This window comes from Alligator sinensis, unplaced genomic scaffold (genome assembly GCF_000455745.1).
Source record: "Alligator sinensis unplaced genomic scaffold, ASM45574v1 scaffold389_1, whole genome shotgun sequence".
Classification (NCBI taxonomy): Eukaryota; Metazoa; Chordata; order Crocodylia; family Alligatoridae; genus Alligator; species Alligator sinensis.
In genome coordinates, this window is record NW_005841951.1 from 2,257,875 (window position 1) to 2,269,950 (window position 12,076).

At 39.2% G+C, this 12,076-nt stretch overlaps 1 protein-coding gene across 2 annotated transcripts in view; it reads left to right on the top strand.

The window, feature by feature from the left end:
• Positions 1–12,076, top strand: part of CCDC148 (coiled-coil domain containing 148) — a 166,757-nt gene that overhangs the window by 1,171 nt on the left and 153,510 nt on the right. Inside the window, exons 2-3 of one of the 2 annotated variants that reach the window (XM_006020353.3) lie at positions 165–275; positions 1,501–1,655. The gene's annotated coding sequence lies outside the window, so the exon portion shown is untranslated. Of the gene's footprint in view, positions 1–164; positions 276–1,500; positions 1,656–2,982; positions 2,993–12,076 lie in introns of those variants that run through there. The other variant, XM_006020354.3, reaches the window with a different exon arrangement.

Consider the following 12,076-nt stretch of genomic DNA (forward strand, 5'->3'; position numbering starts at 1 on the left):
CCTGAGTTTCCCTGGTCATGTTGTTATCTTAGACCCACAGAATTTAAAGCAAAAGAAAGCCTTTTGCACTTCTAATTTGAATTTGTCTGGTTTAAGCTTTCATCCTTTAATTCTTCTTGTGCCTTCTTCAGGATTTGATTTGTGTGTTTGTTTGTTTTTTACAGTCTCAGTGCCATTAGGAAAGGACCTTGCCTCCACTGCATTTATTAGCAAATACTGTGTGAATCTTTGAGTGTATATCTCCTTTCCCTCTTGAAGAGGTCACAGCAATCCAGGTAGCTTTATCTGATCTCTGCCAGGATTCATTGTATCTTTCACTTTTTTGGACAAGGAGTTTAGTTGACTGCTATTTGACAGTTCTGTTCTTGCTATGATTCTTGCATATTTCAAATCATTAATGTTTTTCTGCTTCATTTAACCTGCCCTGGAATTAAAGCCAGATTCCAACTTGGGCTTTCACAGATGTTCTCAGTGCTTGAAGAATATTAGCATGACCAGTTTTTAATGTCAGTTGATACTTCTACTTTTTCACAATTACCTGGAATCTCTTATTTGAATGAGAGCAAGGGAAGGACCTTTGCTCATAAGTAGGTAGAGTAGTAGCTACATAGGACCTGCTTTCTGGAAAGGCAGGATTATAAAGATAAATAGCAGTCTTGAAAACAGTTCTGCTTTGTTCTTCTGGTTTTGCTTAGCTGTATTTATTTTATCTATCGTCTTACTCAGGTGCTGAAGTTACAAGAATTTGAATATGTTTTAAGTATTTGGAGGAGAGAGTGCATCTGAACAAATGAAGAGCTATTTAGCGTTCACAACAAAAAAAATATAAATTATTTTTCGTTCAAACTTAGTTTGCTTTAAAATGATTTTAAATATTTTTTTTGGTGGGGGACGGGGATAGAGGGAAATCAAGACGATTGAAACTATTATGATACACCTTTGGCTCATTTGTAAACTGCAGTTGGTTAAAATGCAGTAAATATTGTGTGTGAAATAAATCCAAGTTAATAAGAAGTCTGTTTTCCAAATATAATGACACAACACTCAGTTGACATTTTTTTTCCTGTCAGTGAGAATTTTTTTCCCATTTTTTTTAAATGGTGCCATACCTCACTATTCTACTTAATTTTATTTGGTTACCATATTTCTCAGCCTATATAAAATCATTTTTGAGGAATACTGTCACCTAGTTACTTTTTAATTTAGTTTCTTGCTTTGTTGAAGAATCAAGCTTGAGCATTGCAGTCTCATTCCTACTGGGTGCTGAGCGCAGTTCCGCAGAACACTGTAGGGTACCAAGCAAATCTACTACTTTGGAAGTACTGCTTCCAACCCACTAGAATTGCTTAGCACTTAAAGTGATCCATGCTACACAGCAAGTATTTAGCAGAAATAAAAAACTCCTGCAAAAAGCCATGGACTCATAGTCCTGACAAATTAAATAGCTTTTAATGATCACCAGCATGTAAATCACACATCCTTCTCTGCTAATTCTTATAGATTAAGCAATGAATTTTGCCCTGAAAACCAAAAAACATATAGTCTACGCCACAAAGGATCCCTCTCCCTCTTCTGCTCATCTTAAAACCACATATGGAAGGCAAGATTGAAGGCAGACTATTCTACAAAATGTCGTCTCTGAATCCTGTGTCAAGGTAATTCTCATTTGGCCCAAAATGCCCTCATGAAAGGTGTCAAATAATTAAAGAAAAAATTGAACAATTGCAGCCCTAAAAATGTATGGGATAAGGCCACTGATGAATTAAGGCTAGAGTGCTCTATGTCCAGACTGGGTCCCTCAGTTTAGATGACATTTAACTATTTTGCTTTACTGGCCAACTTTAACTTTTTATGTTAGACTGGTCTGGCTTGGTTTTGAATTTCATTTTAAATGAATGAAACTAACAGCTCTGTATAATATTGCACAGAGATGTAACTTACAGTGCTGTGTCCTGCCCACCTGTACTGCAGAGAGAGCACAGAACTTTCTTGTTATTGTTGTTTTCCCAAAATTTATAGTGTTATTTCTTCTCTCCAGAAAGGTAGATTATATTAATAAACTGGATATTTGGAATTGGGAACATTTCTCCCATTTGAGTTTAATGCATAAAAATTTGGTCAGATTTTGGACCTGGCCCATGTTGCATTACTGTTCTTAAGGTAGCAAAGCTCAAGAAATGTTAGTTGTTTTCCTCTACATTTATTTTCTCTGGAGTTTCTGTTCCCTTTGCACTTACAAAGTATTCACTATATATTTAAAAAGAGGTGGCTAAAATATATGGGTGTTAGGAGTGTATAGACCCAATTTGTAGAGCTGTTAGAGATACTGCAATTTAAGAGAGATTATTAGTGGAACAGAACGTTGGCATAGAGTAATGGTTTCCAGCTGCTAGATAAATGCCTTGGTTTTACTTTACATTTATCAGAAATAAACATTCAAGATGCTTCTAAGGCAAGAGACATTGATTCTATGGGGGTTTTCTATTTCATTGTCTTTATTTCTATGGAACTATATGAATGATGCTGACTTTTTTAAAAGCATTTTATTTTATGGGTCCCAGTGTGGCAAAGTAATAGTTGCTCACTCTGCCGTATGTAAAAGAAGCTTTCTGAACAAGTTGGAAAACAATACTATTATTTAATAACATAATAACAAACCTGCTATTTGAGCTGGTTAACAAAAGTCAGCTTATCCATCCAAAAGTTAAGCAGTTGTAAATTGGTATAGTGTGTAAGATTCTGAAGGTATAGTATAATTCCTACTGAAACTCAGCTTCTGCTTAACTGCAGATCTTGAACTATATTGGTTTATACTTTTACATTTTAAAAATAAATGTTTAGCTTGAGGATAGAGGGGAAACTTCCTTTTCTAACATAAAAAGTTACTGTTAAGACTCTATAGACTTTGCATGTGAAGAACCCTAAAACCCAGGTGTGAGATTCTGTGAAACTTGTTCTGGATATCAGTGGGCCAGGATCTTACCCAAGATTGGTATGAGAAACCTACCAGGAATGATAACACTGAAACTGGCATCTTCTGCTCTAGCAGTCTTCTCTCTCTCTCTCTCTCTCTCTCTCCCTCTCCCTCATTCTGGTAAGCCTTTGACACTGACAGGCAGACTGTCTGCTGGGGCTAACTTTGAAATGGATTCATTTGGTCAGCAAAAATGGGATGTATAGGGGCTTTGTTTTTTTTAAAAAAACAAAACACCAGCTGAATCACTTGATTGAAGATAGCTTGGCAGACATAGGTGACTTCAGTTCCTGGTTTTTTATGTCTCTCCCCAGTCTTTTTCTTTCTTTCTTTCCTTTTATTTTTAACCATTTGACTTCTGTTTTGTGGGTTTTTTTAACTAGTTGTTTGTTAATTCTCTGTATGATGATGTTGTTAACTATGGAGCTAGTTTTTACATCCAAGATAAACTGAATTTATTTTTTTTAAATATAGTCAAATGTAAGGGATACAATAGTGGCATTGCAGTGTGCTGATGTGTGGAGAGATGAGATAATGCTTTTTTTGTTTCATGGATAAAGTATGCTATGAAATTCATTGGGCTTAAAAGTTACTCAACTTGATCTTCCTACTTCCTCATTACTTTAGATTAAATTTCATTTAATGAGCTTATCGGATACAAAAAGGCCTGTGTTTGTTTTGGGATATACCTGACTTTCAGCTATTTCTACTTTACAATTCTTTGTTTAAAGATGAAATATTTGAATGATACTGAGATTAGGGGTATTTTCCAGCGAATACTTGACTGTAGGAGCATAAAACTATTACTATGCAACTATATGTATCTCTGTGGGGAAGAGGATGTTTGTTTGTCTGGGACTGCTGGTAGCACTTGTTGACAAGTAATGTGAATAGGTGGTGTTCTCAGGTAGTTGGCTAAGCTGGGAGAAGGGAAAGGTTGTGTTTAAAGATACTGTGTTTTTCATTTTGTGTTTTGCATCCAGCTATACACCTGGAAGTGGTATTTTGCCTTTCTTCCTTATGTTTATTCTGATTTCCTTCCTTAATCCCTCATTTGTTTCCCCAGATATAATTAGCATTCAAGAACCCCCGCAACTGTACTTTAACATTCCCCTCCACTAAAGGGAAATATGCAATGGTAAGGCAATTAACAGGTCCGTAAACTTGAAAAGAAACTGGACAAATGTCAGTAAACTTTTTTTTTTTTAAGGCTCCAGGCATTTGAAAGAACAGGACTGAAGACAAGGGGCTTGTTTGTGACAAGTCCAAGAAGAAAATAAAAACCGTACACAGCTGTGCCTACCCTAGATAACATATAAACAAAGTTCTCACTGGTGCTGCATTGGTAACTACTGTTAAAAAGCTCCAGTGGCTTTACTATTATTGTATACATATATTAAACAAGTTGTTGAGTGACTGGTAGTGCTGGTAAAATGTAGACAATGCTATAATATGCTCTTAATGTCAAGGATCATTTTGGTTATCTCTTTCATTGCACTAAAAAAAAATCCTTGCCTTGTATATTTCCTGGACCTACCTGATACCACACCACTCTAACATGTGAAATAGGTAGCTGTAAGGTTATGTAACTTTCAAGCACCTGAGTAGAGCTAACTTAATTTAACCACATTCAGGACCTAACGTTTTTCCCTTGAAGTGGCTTGCAAAACTTCCATTGACTTCACTGAGAGTAGGATTAGGACTTAAGAGGTTGGTTCCAAAAAAGCAAATTTGTATCCCATTGATTTTTTTAAACTTGATTTAAGTATGCACTTACAGTTTAAGCATGTGCTTAATTGTTTTGTCAAATTAAGAATGTAACATTATGATGCACTTGGTTAACTTTAGTTATTGGGAATTCTGCCCAAAGAAGTAAATCAGAATTGGGTCTAAATTTTTGTATTCAAGGAAACCTTTTGTACATGGGGACTCAAAATAGTATAGTATAATAATGGAATAAATATCTGCAAAAAGCAATAGGAATGAAAGAAGTGACAGTATATGAAGTAATAATGAAATACTAAATTATCAACATGAGCAAAAATGCAGGACTGGTAACCTTATACTTTTTACTGTTACTAAAAAGATTAGTCATGGCTGACTGTAGATGTGGCTGACTTGGCAATCTTTGGAAACATGTAATTTTCTGTGTACTGAAGACTTCTGCTCAACATCTATTTGATTTATTCACCCTTTGCATCTTGGAAACAAAAAATACATCAAGGCTTCCAGCTATGAGGCTGTATTGAAGTATCAACAAAGCCTTGAAGCTGTCTGGATTTGGACTTAGACGGTCTTTTAAGTGGAGGAAGGTTTTCCTATGCATCAGTCTCTTTTAAAACAGAAATCTATGTAACTTTTACTTCAATTATCATTTGTCTTGCTATATTTTCTAGTTATTGAACATAAAATAGGGACTTGCACCAGGCCTTGCTGTTTCTCAGTCCACATGAATATCTTCTTCCTAGATGCTTCAGTGAAGTCATAATGTTGAATTTATGATATCAGAATAACTTTCACTGAAAAGGACTAAGATCAAATACAAGCTTATGACTTCATTGCAGAAGAGATGAACAGGTAAGCTGGAAGGAAATGAGCTCTTATCTAAACAATTGTCTGCATCAGTACCAAAATAGTACTGAAAACTGGCCAACTAAATTGCTTCTGTATAAATTTTGCTCCCTCATGTTCAGGCTGATTAGTTCTTTGACAGAGGAGCAAAAGTTACTGTAAGTGTGTGAAAAAGTATTACAACACTGACAGTGTAACAGATATATGACACCAGGGGTGGCACAAGGTGCAAGCAAACAGACATTATAGGCTCTTGTTGCGCTCCAGGTGCTCAAAACTGTTACCATGAACAAAGGTAGTCGTATTGTGGCACCTTAAATGTCTGTGTGCTTATTGCGCATCATGGGAGCTCCCCTGTGGGAGATCCCCCGGTGCACTTATTGAGTTGCCTTGCCCAAATTTGAAGTGCACATGTGGAAGTGGTGGAACCTGCATGAGGGTTCTCCTGTTTTCAGACGTACATCGTGAATTGGAGCGTGGCACCTAGGGCACTTGTCCTGCAGGACTGGGTCCCTGAAGCCCTAGGACAGCAGGGGTCTTACCCTGAGTTACAATGACCCCTGCAATGTCTGTAGACACCAATGAAATAAATCAGCTGTGCCAGGACAAGTGGTGGCACAGTTCACCCTACTCCAAAGACCACCTCTTTCTACCCTAGGAAGGATAAGTTTTGGCTATCAAGACATTATCAATAACATCAAATGAGTGGAGATTGAGGTTAAGAAAATCTTATTAGTACCTACAATTGGGTTTTTAAAACAAGAAAACAGGGCTACTATTATAAGTACACAATCTAAACCTAGGCAAGTAAGCGCAAGGTGACTGGCCAACATTATGATTGGTGATAATATAAGGGTATGTTAACAACAGGTAGGATTCATTGTTATCAATCATTCCCAAACACTCTTCAGACTTGTTATTGATAAGTGAGTTTTCTGTTGGGCATCATGGCAGATGGGTCTTATGTATAAAAAATAAAGGAATCTTGTAGATGAGCATAGGAAAATACAACTATCTAAATAATAGTTGGGAATGGACAGAAACCAAGAGAGTAGAATGAAGCCTGAACTGCTCAGAATATCCATTTCCCAGAGGAGAGGAACAGAATTTCTTTCTACCTAGGCTTGGAGAAGGCAGCAGCTAGGTTGCAGTCAGGGTACAGCTATGGAGAACACTTAGTCTGCAATTAGGAACAACTGAAGGAGATGATAAAGCATTTCTTCAAAGCTCCTAGAGAAATCTCTGGGTCCCACTAAGCTATTACTTCCAGAGCTGAACATTGTGCTTTTCTCTGTTGCTTATGTTTTCTTTTCCTTGAACAAGAATCTTTTCTCTGAAGTAAGGTTACCAAATTATCTAATAAAGGAGACCTTGGAGATTAATACCAATTCATTCTTGGTACTTATTTGGGACAGAAGTACTTTATTTTGATGCTTCAAGTATTTCATACCAACAGAGGGCTACTGTATTACTGTACAGTTTGTTGTTCTGGGTCTGACAGAGCCAGATGACATATTAGTGTGCCTTGCACTTCCAGGGTCCAAGGCTGTTAACATAAATACAAGTACCTACTGGTGAAGCTAATTAGACTCCTTATGTAAGGAATGTTATGTGAGAGAGGTTCAGAGAGTACCATTACACTTATTAACTTACTGTAACAGTCTAAGAATGACAAAGTAATTATATAAGGGGAAAATAATCATTTGAGAAATACTATGTAATTAAAAATCACTGGGGACATAGTTAATAATTTTCAGTTTCCTGACTCTTGAGAACTTCACTCTTGAGTGTAGTCTTGACTGTCTCAAAATGGTAGAATCATAGAAAATAAGGGTTGGAAGGGACCTCAGGAGGTCATCTAGTTCAACCCCCTGCTCAAAGCAGGACCATTCCCAACTAGATCGTTCCAGCCAGGGCTTTGTTGAGCTGGGCCTTAAAAACCTCCAAGGATGGCGATTCCATCACCCATTCCAGTGCTTCACCACCCTCCTAGTGAGAATTTTTTTTCTACTATCCAGCCTAAACCTCCCTTGCTGCAACTTGAGACCATTGTTCCTTGTTCTGTCATCTCACCACTGAGGACAGTCTAGCTCCATCCTCTTTGGAACCACCGTTCAGGTAGTTGAAAGTGTCTATCAGATCCCCTCTGCAGCCTTCTTTTCTCCAGACTAAATAAGCCCAGTTCCCTCAGAAGTCATGGGGGCAGGGGCTTCTCCTCAGAAGTCATGGTCCCTGCCTCCTAACCATATTCATTTCCCTCTGCTGGTCTCTCTCCAGCTTGTCCACATCCTTTCTGTAGTTGGGGGCGGAGGGGCAAGACTAGAAGCAGTACTCCAGATGTGGAGTACTGGAGGGGAAGTGATTCTTCCCCTTGACCTACTGACAACACTCCTGCCAATGCAGTCCGGTATGCCATTAGCCTTCTTGGCAACAAGGGCACACTGTTGACTCATATTCAGCTTATTGTCCACTGTTAGTAACCCCCAGGTCCTTTTCTGCAGAGCTGCTGCCCAGCCAGTCAGCCACCAGCCTGTTCTGGTGCATGGGATTGTTTTGTGCTAAGTGCAGGACTTTGCACTTGCCCTTGTTGAACCGCATGAGATTTATTTTGGCCCAATCCTCCAATTTGTGTTGATCACTCTGAATCCTAGCCCTACCCTCCAGCATATCTACCATTCCCCCCATCTTAGTGTAATCCATGAACTTGCTGAGGGTGTACTCCATCACATCTTCCAGATCACTGATGAACAAAACTGGCTCAGGACTGACCCCTGCAGCACTCCACTTGATACTAGCTGCCAACTAGACATCTAGCCATTGATTGCTACCTGTTGAGCCTGATGATCCAGCCAGCTTTCTATCCACCTTACAGTCCATTCAACCCATACTTCCTTAGCTTGCTTGCAAGAATGTTATGGGAAATCATATCAAAAGCCTAGCTAAAGTCAAGGTATATCATGGCCACTGCTCTTCCTGCATCCACAGAGCCAGTCATCTCATCACAGAAGGCAGATCAGGTTGGTTAGGCATGACTTGCCCTTGGTGAACCTATGCTGATGGTTCCAAAGCACCTTGTTCTCCCCCAACTGTTTAGAAAAGGATTCCTTGAGGACCTGCTCCATGATTTTTCTAAGGACTGAGCTGAAGCTGATTTGGTCTGTAGTTTCCTGGTTCTTCCTTCTTCCCCTTCTTAAAGATGGGCAGTTTACTTGCCTTTACAAATCGTCTGGGGACTTCCCCCCCCCCACTCCAATCGCCATGAGTTTTCAAAAATAATGGCCCAGCAGCTCTGCAGTCACATTGGCCAACTCCCTCAGCACTCTCAGATGCATTGCAGCCAGCCCCATGGACTTGTACATGTTCAGCTTTTTTAAGTAGTCCTTAACTTTTTATTTCGCCACTGATGGCTGCTCACTTTTTCCCTGAACTGTGCTACCCAGTATAGTAGTCTGGGAGCTGACCTTGCTCATGAAGACCGAGGTAAAAAAAAAAAAAAAAAAAAAAGGCATTGAGAATTTAAATCTTTTTCTCCTCATTATTGCCTCCCCCATTCAATAAGGGACCCACACTTTCCCTGACCTTCCTCTTATTGCTGACATACTTGTAGAAACCCTTCTTGTTACCCTTCATGTCCCTTGCTAGTTGCAACCCAAATTGTGCCTTGGCCTTCCTAATTTCATCCCTATATTCCCAAGTAATATTCTTATACTCTGACCTAGTCATCTGTCCAAGCTTCCTCTTCTTATATGCTTCCTTTTTGTGTTTAAGCTTACTGAAGAGTTCTCTGCTAAGACAAGGTGGTCGCCTGTCATATTTGCTATTCTTCCTGCACACTGGGATGGCTTGTTTCTGTGCTCACAATAAGGTTTCTTTAAAATACAACCAGCTCTCCCAGACTCCTTTTCCCCCTCAGACTGGCCTCCCAGGGGATCCTGCCCATCAGTTCCCTGAGGGGGTCAATCTGCTTTTCTGAAGTCCAGGGTAGTAGACATAGTGATGTACAAGCAATGCTTGCTCTACACAGCACAGTGAGCTGACTGGCATGCATCCAGCACCTCTATAACCAACCATTTGTGTATGTAGCATGCCATGCTTCATCATCACATTCCAAAGCACACTCTGGAGTGGATATAGACATGTCCCTAGGGATGAGATTTTTATTTGAAATCAAAATAACTATATTAGGACAAGTGCTAGTGAGAATACGATTGTATTAGCATTAAAATGTTCAGTTGCTCACATGACCAAGTCTGACAAAAGCATGCTTCGTTTAGAGTCCAAACACTAAGTGATAAGCATTGTGTTGTGAGCCCTGGTTCTAATGGGCTCTTATAACAACTTTGTAAAAAATACAGCTCCCCATCACTAAGAGAGTTGATTTCCTTACCTGTACAAGAATAGCTATGCCAGTATAATGCACCTTTCTACCAATACATCTGCATCCCCACTGTGGTAGAGGTTTTGCTGGTAAAAGTGCAGGCAGTACAATACAGTACATTGAGACTAGACTTCTGCTGGCAGAGCCGTTGGTTTGGGGCATGAAGATTTGTGATCCCTGACCAACATAAGTGGGCTGGCAGAAGTTCCACATGTAGATGCCATTATCCCTGTGACTTCATGCATTTCCTAGTATAGCTGCATCCGTACTTGGCTAAGGCAGTCGAACTGATATTTCTACACCAGTGAAACACTCCTAGTATAACTAGCCCTACCTGTTAATCATCCATGGTCATCCTAGTCATCACATCTCTGAAAAAGAATGCAAGGAAGGAGTGGACATTGTTTACAAAGGACTGTTTAAAGATATGTTGGAAAAGTGAGGACCAAATATATTCAATGAGTCCTGCAAAGCAATGATAAGAACAGTAAAAATATAGAATGAGTTACTGCTAATCAAAAGGTAATAAAAATGTTTTTAAAAACCTGGGGCCAAAATAGATGGATGTACCTGGCCCACTATTGGAGCATGACTATATTTATAATTACTTCAAAAATAACTAAGTTACTAAATTGTTTTCTGAATATCTTTTTCACAAGCAAAACAGTGACAAGAAATTAGTTGATAGAAAACTTCCGCCTACATAGAATTCTAAGCATCCCCCCATTAAATGTGTGGTGGTGATGTGCTCAGAAATTGTGTGTAAAGGTTTCTGGAGGATTTAGGTCAATAAACAAAGCACAGGAGTTTTTAAATCTGAATGATTTAGGCCTTAGCTACACAGGTATGTTTCTTTTGCATTAGTTTATTTACTCTAAGGTGATGGTTTAACCTTGTTGAACTGGAGCATGTCCACAAACACTATTTTTTTTTTTTTTTTTTAACCTGCTTGAGAATTTTCCCTTGTTAATAACTGCCCACATAATTCAAAACAGGCACTGAGCTAACTGTTTAGCATTCTAGGCAGATATTCCCAGGTGCAATTTTACACCCTTCAATTTTGTGATTGTTCTTGCAGTGCATTGTGGGCTTATTCCTGGAAATGACAGGCATTCTGGAACAGAGGTCAATCTAACAAGCTCCCATGATTCTTTTTCTTGCATCAATTGCATTTTGATGGGATTATTTTAAAATATGTGTTTTCTGTGATAAGTGCCCATCTGTGAAAACAAGGGAGGGATCCCATCAGGTAGCATGGAGGACATGCTGCTGAGCCCTATGGTCATGACCATCATTCATGTGACCAGGATGATGCACATGCATTTGGATTTGCCCAGGCGGGTGGGATTAGCTTGGCAGTTTCAAAAAGCTTTTGATGCTGTCATGATTCACTGAATGGAAAAGGCAAAGCAGGAGGTAATACTGAGCTGTTGCTGCTCCAGATAAATGCTTGGCAAAAGTTTACTCAGTGGATTACTGCCTCTGTGCTGTGTCAACTAGTCAGTGGTGGCTGATGGACAAGTATGCAGAACCGGTATGATCAGCTGTGATGGCAGAGCTTCAGGTGGCAAACACCACTTTCTGAGAAAACTATGCTGAGTCCCACCCCAGCATTACAATGACAACATGAGAGTTGCCTTCATTGATGGAAGAGGTGTTGCTATGATGCTATCATCATCTGAGAACTTGCCACTTGTGTTTGTAATTGGTCAGCAACTAGCTAAGTGTTAGATCAACTGTCAGTCCCCCTCTCATGGAGGTTTTGCTATGCCATCAGCAGCATTCTACTGTATTATGCCATGAAATAGGTCAAATCACATGAGATTTTGCACAGAGTGGGCTCTGAATGATACTGAGATTAGGAAGGAAATGGGTGCCTTGTTTTAAATTTTTTTTTTTTTTACAATCAAGAATCCCAAACACTGTATAAGTCATTGATGGAATGCCAACTAAATATATTTTGCAGCTCAGTTGTAGCAAAATTTACCAAGATAACAAAAAACAAATCTACCACATCAGTTGCTTTTGTTTTTCTTCAGGAAACAAGTAGGTGGTGCAAACCTAACACCAATGGAACTGAGCCATGGCCAAATTTTGGGAGAGTTTACGAAATGCTGCAAGCCAGTTGTCAGCAGCCCTTTTAAGGCTGCAGG